Raw genomic sequence first — 9405 nt, 5'->3', positions numbered from 1 at the left:
CCTCAGCCTGGGAGGAGCCTCAGCCTGGGAGGAGCCTCCCCCCAGTGGACCCTCAGCCTGGGAGGAGCCTCAGCCTGGGAGGAGCCTCAGCCTGGGAGGAGCCTCAGCCTGGGAGCACCCTCAGCCTCAGTGGACCCTCAGCCTCAGTGGACCCTCAGCCTGGGTGGAGCACTCAGCCCTACCAGGCCCAATGGCTCGTGCCTTTCACAGAAACTTCTATTTGTTGGCAGTGGGACATGGGAAGGGTGGGCGGCAGGTGCCAGAAGGCCACCACCACAGCCTTCAGGACTCACCTTTCCCCAGGGAGAAATCGCAGAAGCCTGACCACCTGGGAGACTGAGTCCTGACCCCAGACCCACGGGGGCTCGGCTGTGCTCTTCACCCAGGGTGTGCGTGCCCTGGCCTGGAGATGGGGGTTGAGACCCTCACCCATGCTGGGTGTGGGGGCTGTTCCATGCGTTGAGCCAAGTGTGGGCAGGGCTGGCAGGAGTGGTGTCCCCAGGCTGGGATGCATGGCTTCCTCTCTGGTTCCGGGAGCTGTCTGAGACACTCGCAGCCCCCAGCCCCAGGTGGGTTCCTGCTCAGGTCCTCACCAGGACCCAGAAGCCTGCCCTTCCCACCTGCTCTGCTCCTGTTCCTACTTGGGTCTTCAGTGGATGTGGCAGAACCATGTTCAGCCCAAGCTGTGGCTTCTCCAGGTGACGCACCTGCTGTGGGGAGAGCCACGCTCCTTGTCCAGGAGACACACCTGCTGTGGGGAGAGCTACGGTCTTTGTCAAGTTGATGCACCTGCTGTGGGGAGAGCCACGCTCCTTGTCCAGGTGATGCTCCTGCTGGGGGACAGCCACGCTCCTTGTCAAGGAGACGCACCTGCTGTGGGGAGAGCCACGCTCCTTGTGCAGGAGACGCACCTGCTGTGGGGAGAGCCACACTTCTTGTCCAGGTGATGCTCCTGCTGGGGGGAGAGCTGTAGCTCACTGCAGCTCTTTGGAGGCCCAGCAGGAGTCGTGGGCCCGGTGAAGGCCCCCTCCTCTTGGGTGTGGGGGACTGACTGAGTCACTCTTGAAAGACAGAGGAGGAGCCTTAGCCCTGGGGTCAAGGGCACTTTGGCAGCATGCACCCAAGGTGCCCCGATGAGAAGGTGCTTCACCTCTGTAGGATCTCCCCAAACCCACAGCCCCAGAGAATCCTGAGAAGGCATCAGAGTGACCCAGACAGACTGAGGGCAGTCTGGAAACACCTGACCAGTGCTGCTCGAAGCTGTCGAGGTGAGGGCCGGGCACGAGCCTGAGCCTGGATGGGTGGGGGTGCGTGGGGCCCCGGGCACGGGACGGGCGCGGAGAAGCAGGCTCTCGTCCAGGGAATGCAGTTACTGTGGCCACTCGTTGTTTTGACCGTGGACTGTGGGAGGTGAGGGATGAGCCGGCCCACAGACAGGGAGGGTGTCCAGGGGAGCCTGGCGGGCGCCTCCTGAGCCCTGTGGGACCACATGTGCCCACTAGATGGCAGCAGCGCCCTGCAGCCTGGACCACCCTCCCGCCCTGGAGGTGCCGGGAGGTCAGGGCCGGTGGGGCTGGGGCGCTGGCCTTCCTCCAGGCGGACATGTGGGGTCGACAGCTATGAAGGGCACCTGGAGGGCAGCGGAGGGCCGCCTCCTAAGGAAGCCTGCGCTCTTCAGGGTCAGCACTGCCTGCCACGCTCTCTCCGTCTCTGTCCAGTCTCTCTCTCTCTTTCTGTCTCTCTGTCACTGTCTCCCTGTCTCTCTCTCCCTGTCTCTTTCTCTGTTTCTGTCTCTCTGTCACTCTCCCTGTCTCCTTGTGTCTCTCTACCTGTCTCTGTCTCTATCTCTGTCTCTTTATCTCTCCCTCCCGGTCTCTCTGTCTCTGTCTCTCCAGGTCTCTCTCTGTGTCTCTGTCTCTATCTCTGTCTCTGTATCTCTCCCTCCCGGCCTCTGTGTCTCTGTGTCTCTGTCTTTCCTGGTCTCTCTGTCTCTGTGTCTCTGTCTCTGTATCTCTGTCTCTCTGTCTCCCTGTCTCTCTCTCCCTGTCTTTGTCTGTCTCTGTTTCTCTTCTGAGCTCCGGGCCCCTCTTCCAGACCTGGGTCACTCTGTCTGGGTCAAGCCCGTCCCCCCATTTTGGGTCAATGACCGGCCTTCCCATGCATCAGGGCCCTCATCTCCGCACAGGGTGGGGGTGGCCTCTGAGGGCAGGCCTGTTGGAAGCGTCAGACAAGTTGCTGTCGACGAGTGCTTGGGGCGTGGCCTGCGCTGTCCGCATCCGTGTCAAGTCACCAAACAACATCCAGACCCCCTCCCTCCGTTAGGGTGGGGGGTGCTGCCCCTGTGCCCCCGGGGTCTCGGGTCTGTGTCTCCAAGTGCACGCTGGGATGCATGAGCATTGCCCTCAGAACTCCTCCAAAGTCCTCCTTGTCTGGATGAGAAACCAGGGCCTAGCGGGGGATGCCTGGCCCAGGCTCCTCGCTCCCGGTGCTGGACGCTGGAGGCCCTGGGCAGCCGGCCCTCATCCCATGGGCTTCGGCTGAAGGCCCTTAAAGGCAGAGGGACTGGCGTCCAGCACCCAGCCCAGGGGCCATGGCCTCAGGTCGGAAATCCCTGGGGTCCTGGTGCGCGGGCCAGAGTATCTTTGGGACACCTCTGATTTCTCCCTAAAATATTTACTACGCAGCCCTACTGGGAGCACACGTGTGATCGGCCTGATGCCCCCTGGCCTCCAGCCTGATACCCCCCGACCTCCGCCTGATGCCCCCCCGACCTCCACTCAACCTCCAGCCTGATGCCCCCGACCTCCGCCTGATGCCCCCTGACCCCCCTGACCTCTGGCCAGATGCTCCCCGACCTCTGTCTGATGCCCCCCCGACCTCCACCCAACCTCCAGCCTGATGCCCCCCGGCCCCCCGACCTCTGGCCAGATGCTCCCCGACCTTGGGCTGACAAAGCCAGCCAGCAAAGCCCAGGTCCCGGCCGGCGGCCTTCCCAGGAGAGCTGAGAGCCTCGTCCACACCAGCCTCCCACAGAGCTGGGCGCCGCAACCTGACCTGGAGGCAGAGGACTGTGGGCGCCGCTTTCGTTTTGTTTGTAATCAAAGCTGCCATTCTAGAGTTGCGGCCCTCTTCCCTCATGTGGGCCGCAGATTACCTTAAAGTGGAGTTTTTCCCCCTGAGGATTCACTTGATTTGCTGTGCTGTGTGTAGGTGTGTGTGTATATGTATTTACCATGTGCACACGTGTGTGTACACGCACGCACATGTACAAGCATGTGCACACATGTACACACGCGTGTGCTCACTGGGGCACGTGCATGCGTGCCTGCTGCGTGTTTGGGGACCGCAGGGGGAGCCATGACCTAATTCTGGGATCTGGGTTGGGAGAGACCCGATGTGCCCCATGCATCCTGAAGAGCTGCCCACCTCCTCTCTGCGGCCCTTGCTCATGTGGGGGGCACCCGCTGCCCCTCCCCCAGGACATCACCTGTCCCCACATGATCCCTCCTCCTCGGCACTTTCCCTGAGCCCGCACCGTCCGCAGGTGGCGGTCTACGGACAGGGGAGCTGGTGGGTGTGGCAGGGGTCCCGCAAACCCTTGGGGATGCCGATCATGCACGCAGGTGTCCGGCATTCCAGGACGGTGGAACCCATGTGCGTGGGAGCGGGGGGGCGGTTTGCGGGGAGGCTTGTCCCGCTCTCCTGCTCCCAGCCCGGAAGCGTGGGTGGCACGTCTCCGGCCGCACGTGCTCTCCCCGGGCGGTGAGCGCAGCCCGTCTCCCGGACTCGCGGGTTGGGGACCGGCGCCCAGGGGCAACACAGCAGGGCAGGCGCACCCTCCTGCTCACCCGGCTGAGGCCCGCCCTCCGCGCTGCCTGGGTCCACCCTCGTTTCCTTGTGCCGTCGGCAGCGGGGACGGTCCTGCCGGCTGAGCCGCAGAGCCCCAGCGCTGCACTCTGGGGCCTAGGCTGTCGGCGGGTTTGCGGCCCCGAGAGCGCTGGCGGGCGGAGAGCCTCTGGGCGCGCCTGTCCCCCTGGGGCGGGAGGGGGCCGGCCTGCCAGGCCCAGTGCTCCGGTGCCCGTCGGCGGCCGTGCACCTGACGCGGGGCCGTCCGAGCGCACCGCGCTTCTGTAGTCCACAGGGGACAGGAGTACAACTCAGACTAGCTTAGGAACGAGGCAGTAAGAGCCCCCCTTGTTGGCACAGGTCACTGAAGCCTGGGCTTCCCCACGACGGGTTCCAGGCACGCCCATGACCTCAGGATCTGCCACTCTTTTCCTGGGCTGTTTCCTTCTCCAGAGAACTTTGAAGGGGGGTGCGGTTGGCTCCCAGCCCCCCAGACAGACACCCCATCAGGTTACAGCTCAGCAGAAGGAGCTCCTTGTTCCCCGAGAGTTCCAGGACATCTGCAAGGGGCCCGGACGGCAGTCCTGTCCATCTCCAAATCAACACTGTGACTTTGATTGGCCTGGCCTGGATTGAGGGGCCACCCTGAGCCTCGGGGTAAGACTGGCCTGGACCCAGGGAGCTGGGGCTACAAGGGGGGACACTGGGCAGGCAGGGAGCAGAGCTGTGCACAAGAAGCCCACTGTCCCCTGGTTGCACCTGGGCTTAGCATCAGGCCACCCGGGGAGCCCGGCCCGCCACACGGGGAGAGCTTTGTCAAAGACAGGGAAACAAATTAGTCTGTGGTCTGAACTTCATGTTTTCCACCCAGTAAATAACAATTAGCTAATTCACCTAGAAGAACTTATCTTCTTGGTGAGGAAGGGCTGCCTGGGGAAAGAGAGGGCTCCCTCAGTTACGGGGCTGGGCGTGAGAAAGGATGCAGAAAGGATTGTCACCCAAATGGCATCCGAGGACTTGGGGGCTGGAAGGGGCTGGATCCCCGTCTGCTGGGGGTCTGGCTGGGCCTGGAGAAGACACACCTTACACTTTTGTGGGTTTTCTCTCTCTGGGTTTTCAAGCACCTTCCTGCCCACACGTGCAGAGATCTCCTTCAGAGTCTGGCCTGTGGTGGTCTGAATGTTCGTGCCCACCCAAAGTCATACATTGAATCCAAATGTCCAGGGGTGATGGCATTTGGAGGTGGGGTCTTGGGGAGGTGACGAGGCCTTGAGGGTGAGGGCCCTGTGCATGGGACTGGAGCCCTTTTAAAAGGTCACAGTGAGAGGTCCCGGCTGGGAGCCCGGAAGAGGGCCTTCCCCAGACCGTGACCATGCTGGCCCCCGATCTTGGACTGTCTGTCCTCCAGAACTGTGAGAAATCAGTGTCTGTCTATGAGCTCCCCGCCTCGCCCCAGTCTGTGGTGTTACAGGACAGACCAACACATGGTGTGAGCTTGCGTTCTCCGTCACGAACAGGGACGGCTCCGTTTTCGGACATGGCTGTGGGGCAGGGTCTCCAATACTCCTCTCCCCTCCTCTGACTTCAGCGGGGCGCCTGGCCACCGGGATAGGCACAGACATCCCAGCCTCCCCCCAGCTAGGCGTGGCCAGGTGACTCAGCGCGAACCCAGTGGTTCCGGGTGGGGTCGAGTTCCTCCTGTCCCCCCTCCTGTTGCAGCCTGCGAGTAGGCGCGGCGGCAAAGCCCTCGGGATTCTGCTGCCTCCGGCACCACTTGGGGGAGCCGGGGCCCCCGGGCGACTCTCCGAGTGGACAGCACGCAGCAGCCCTGGGCCTTGACCTCTGCTCTGCTGCTCAAGGTCATGCCACCTGCAGCCCAGCCCAGGTGGGAGTGACTCTGAGAGCTGAGCCCCCACGGGGACGGCTGAGCCAGCAGGCCTTGGGGACACTGTCCCCACCCGGCCCTTGCACTCAGGACGCGGACGCCATGGTCTGGTGACAAACTGCACCCCTCCACTGTGATTTCGGGGAGGGCGTGCCCTGGGGGGCTCCCCTCTGGTCACAGCTGGTGGGTTTTCTTCACCCTAAATTTACAGCCTTACATTGAAGTTGATGCCACTTTCTTCTCTCTTTCATTGAAAAGGGGGCTTATTTGGATAATGTGTTTCACTCTGAAATAACAAAAGGCAAAACCCAGGGAATAAAGACACGAGGAGCCAGTTAAGAAGGAGGATTTCTCGGGAGCAGAGCTGGTGCCGGGAGCCTCTGACCATGTCCTTTGGCTGCTCTGATGGTCTCTCCTGAGCTTTTGGGAAAGAAATTTGTCGTGCGTTTTCCCCACGTCCAGGGGCTGCCGTTCCCGTATGTGACATTGTGCTGGGGGGGGGGACTCACGGGGAGGGGCAGGGCTGAACAGGGGACCCGGGACCCCCACTTTTTCCAGTCTGTTGTGATTTTCCGTTATTTTCGCCTCAACAAGGGGAACTGGCCTCTCTTGAGAGAAGCCAGCAGCCTTCAGCGCGCCCCCTTCTCAGGCCTCCGGGGCGCTGGGTGGGGGTTTGGCAGAGACCACGGGGCAGGACTCACCTCCAGGGCGGAGTGCCTGGCGCCCACAGCCGCCGACTGCTCCTGGGCCCTTCCTGCCCCGCCTCTGCTCCTTCGTGACTGCTCGCCGGCCTCGGCCAAGTCACCGCACATCTGTGGGCAGGGATTATCGTGTCCCGGGGGACAGCGAGCTTCTGAGCCTCTGTGGGGGCAGCATCTGGTGTTTGCAGCCTGCAGGGCGATGGCTCAGGCCTGGGCTGAGAGCAGTCCCCGAAGCCATGGAGCCAGAGGGGCCGCCAGAGGGGCCGCCAGAGGGGCCACCGGCCTCCCTGTGCCCTTTGTCTGCTGGAAGAGCCGGCCAGCCCTGCCTCTCGAGGGGAGAGGTGCCCCAGAACTTTCTGGCACACAGCCTCCCTCGACTCAGGATGGGGTTCCATCCTGATAAACCTACCGTTGAGTTGGAAATGCATCTGACACACGTAACCTCCGGGACATCGCCGCTGGGCTGGCCCGCCGTAGACACACCGGGCAGGAGCACGGATGTTCGCCTGCCACTGGGCAGACTCATGACACAAGCCTAGTTCCTAATAGAGTGGACCAGCTCCCCTCATTTGTTGGACACTGTGCTGAAAGCGACAAGCGGGATGGCTGTCGGGGTATCACTGTGGACCCTGCTGACCGTGCGGCCGGGCCGGGGGCTGGGGCGGGGGCGGGGGGCTGGGATGCAGACGGCGCGCCTGGGACCAGATCCAAATTCAAAATTCCGGTACGGTTCCTACTGGACGTGGATCACTCTTGCACCATCATAAAGTTGAAAAGTCACAGGTCGAATCACCGTAAGTTGGAGACCATCTGTATTTTGAGGCCCCCCCACCCGCAGGTTGACCATCTGTGAGGCCATCCCCAGTGGGTCAGGCCGCCGCGGTCTGTCCCACGTTTCCGGAGAAATCCCACGGGGCCAGCCCAGGGCGTCAGCCACGGGGACCCAGTCCAGCAGGGCTGGCTTCCCGTGGGGGCGCGTGGCCAGCCCCCCAGTCACGTGGCTCAGGGATAGCTCAGGGCCGGGACCACATGGCCCAAGAGAGCGAGCCCCGAAGGGGAACGGGCAGTGTCTGGGCAGGGTGACCCCGGGCCCCCACGGCCGGGTGGAGGACACCACCACAGACATGTTGCTGCTGTGGGCGTTGGGTCCAGCTCTCGAGCTGACCTCCGGAAGACGGCTTCTGTGCGAGGGCCCTGCTCTGCCTCAGTTTCCCCACCCGCACTTGCTCAAGGTCGCATGCATTAAGGATGGATTCGGACCCGTTTACCATCAGGCTGTCTGAACATTCGGACGAGAAGCCCCGGGAGGCGTTTGTGGCGGCAAGGGCCCGCGGATCGGGGTGCGGTCCCTGCTGCGTGTTGGAGCCAGGCCAGCATCCCTGGGCCCTCCCTCGGGCAGATGTCCTGTCCTGGCCTGGATGGACCGCTGGACAAACCCAAACCCGTTGGAGGCTTTGTCAGCACAGGCCAGGAGCTGGGAGCCCCAGGCCGACCCCTGAGGACCTGCTGACAGGCGGGCCTAGATGCACCAGCTGTTGGGGGGCAAGCAGGCCGTGGGCAAATGCGTCCTGGGAGGCGTGCCTCCCTCGGATGGCTGCGCCTCACGGCGCCTGGTGCTCCAGGCTGAGCGCAGGCTCGGCCCGAGTCCTCCTGGGCACGAAGAGGGCACGCTGGGGGCCGGTCCCCAGAGACCAGTCAGCTCGGCAGGAGGGAAAATGTTTGTACGGAGATGGGAGACGGTGGCTTGCGGAGGTAGCGAAGCCCCTCCGATAATTACAGTTGCACTCGAGACATTTGGGACTGTTCACCTCCATCTGGGAACGCCGAGAGCAAGCCAGACTGATGTCCCGGGTGACCCTGGGGACGCTCGCCTCTCTTGCGCACGCAGGCGGAGCTGTGGGCAGGTGAGGTGGCCCTGTGTTAGGGGGTGATGGTTTGTATGGGATGAAGGTAGTGGGTGGAGCTGGTGGCTGTGCTCAGGGGTGGCCTTGAGCCCGGCCTGTCCTCTCTGAAGCCTCCCGCTGCTGTGTTGGGATGCTGGCACGTGGGTGTGGCAGAGCCCCCCAGCGCCGTCTGCAGCCGGCTTCCTGTGGGAGTAGCCCCTCTGTGAATTCATCATGTTGGCAAGGCACCCCCACTGGTAGTGCGGTGGTTGGACCCTTCGGGGGAAGAGGCTCCCTCCTCGCTGTCCTGATCCAAGGTCATCCCTCTCCTGCCAGGGAGGCTGGGTCCCGTGGCCCCTGTGTCCTGTGAGGAGGTGCAGGGCCGCGGTGGCACGGTCCCATCTCCTATCGCACCTGTCTGCAGGTCGGTTACGGTCGGTGCTGCCTGGGAGGGGGTATGGGTGGGAGGGAGGGGTTACAGGGGTGCACAGCTCTGGGTTTGGGACAGGGTCGGAGTTCAGGTACAGGGACCGGCTCTCTTGAAGAGAAAGCCTGAGAAAACTGTCTGAATAGAGACAAGTCCCAGGAGACCATGAAAGTGAAAGGTAAGAATTTAATGTGTGTTATAAAAATCACAAATTCCTCAGCCCAAGTACCCCAGCAAATCCGCAGGAGGGAGGAGCATTTCTTACAATCAATACAATATGCATGATACATCCAAGCTGCCTTTGGAGAAAAAGTGCTTTGCCATTGTCCTAGTTTGGGGTGCAGGCTGCCCTTGTACATGGGAAGATGTTCCCGGTCTGTGGGCTGAGGGGTTCACTGTTCAAGAGGGCTTGCCCTGCACCCCATCCCCATCCCCCATCCCAGGCTAGCTCTGCACCCCATCTCCCATCCCAGGCTAGCTCTGCACCCCATCCCCCCATCCCAGGCTAGCCCTGCACCCCATCCCCCCATCCCAGTCTAGCTCTGCACCCCATCTCCTATCCCAGGCTAGCCCTGCACCCCATCCCCCATCCCCCATCCCAGGCTAGCTCTGCACCCCATCTCCCAACCCAGGCTAGCCCTGCACCCCATCCCCCACCCCCCC

Source organism: Neomonachus schauinslandi, chromosome 14 (genome assembly GCF_002201575.2).
Source record: "Neomonachus schauinslandi chromosome 14, ASM220157v2, whole genome shotgun sequence".
Taxonomy (NCBI): domain Eukaryota; kingdom Metazoa; phylum Chordata; class Mammalia; order Carnivora; family Phocidae; genus Neomonachus; species Neomonachus schauinslandi.
Note: the sequence above shows the minus strand (reverse complement) of the source record.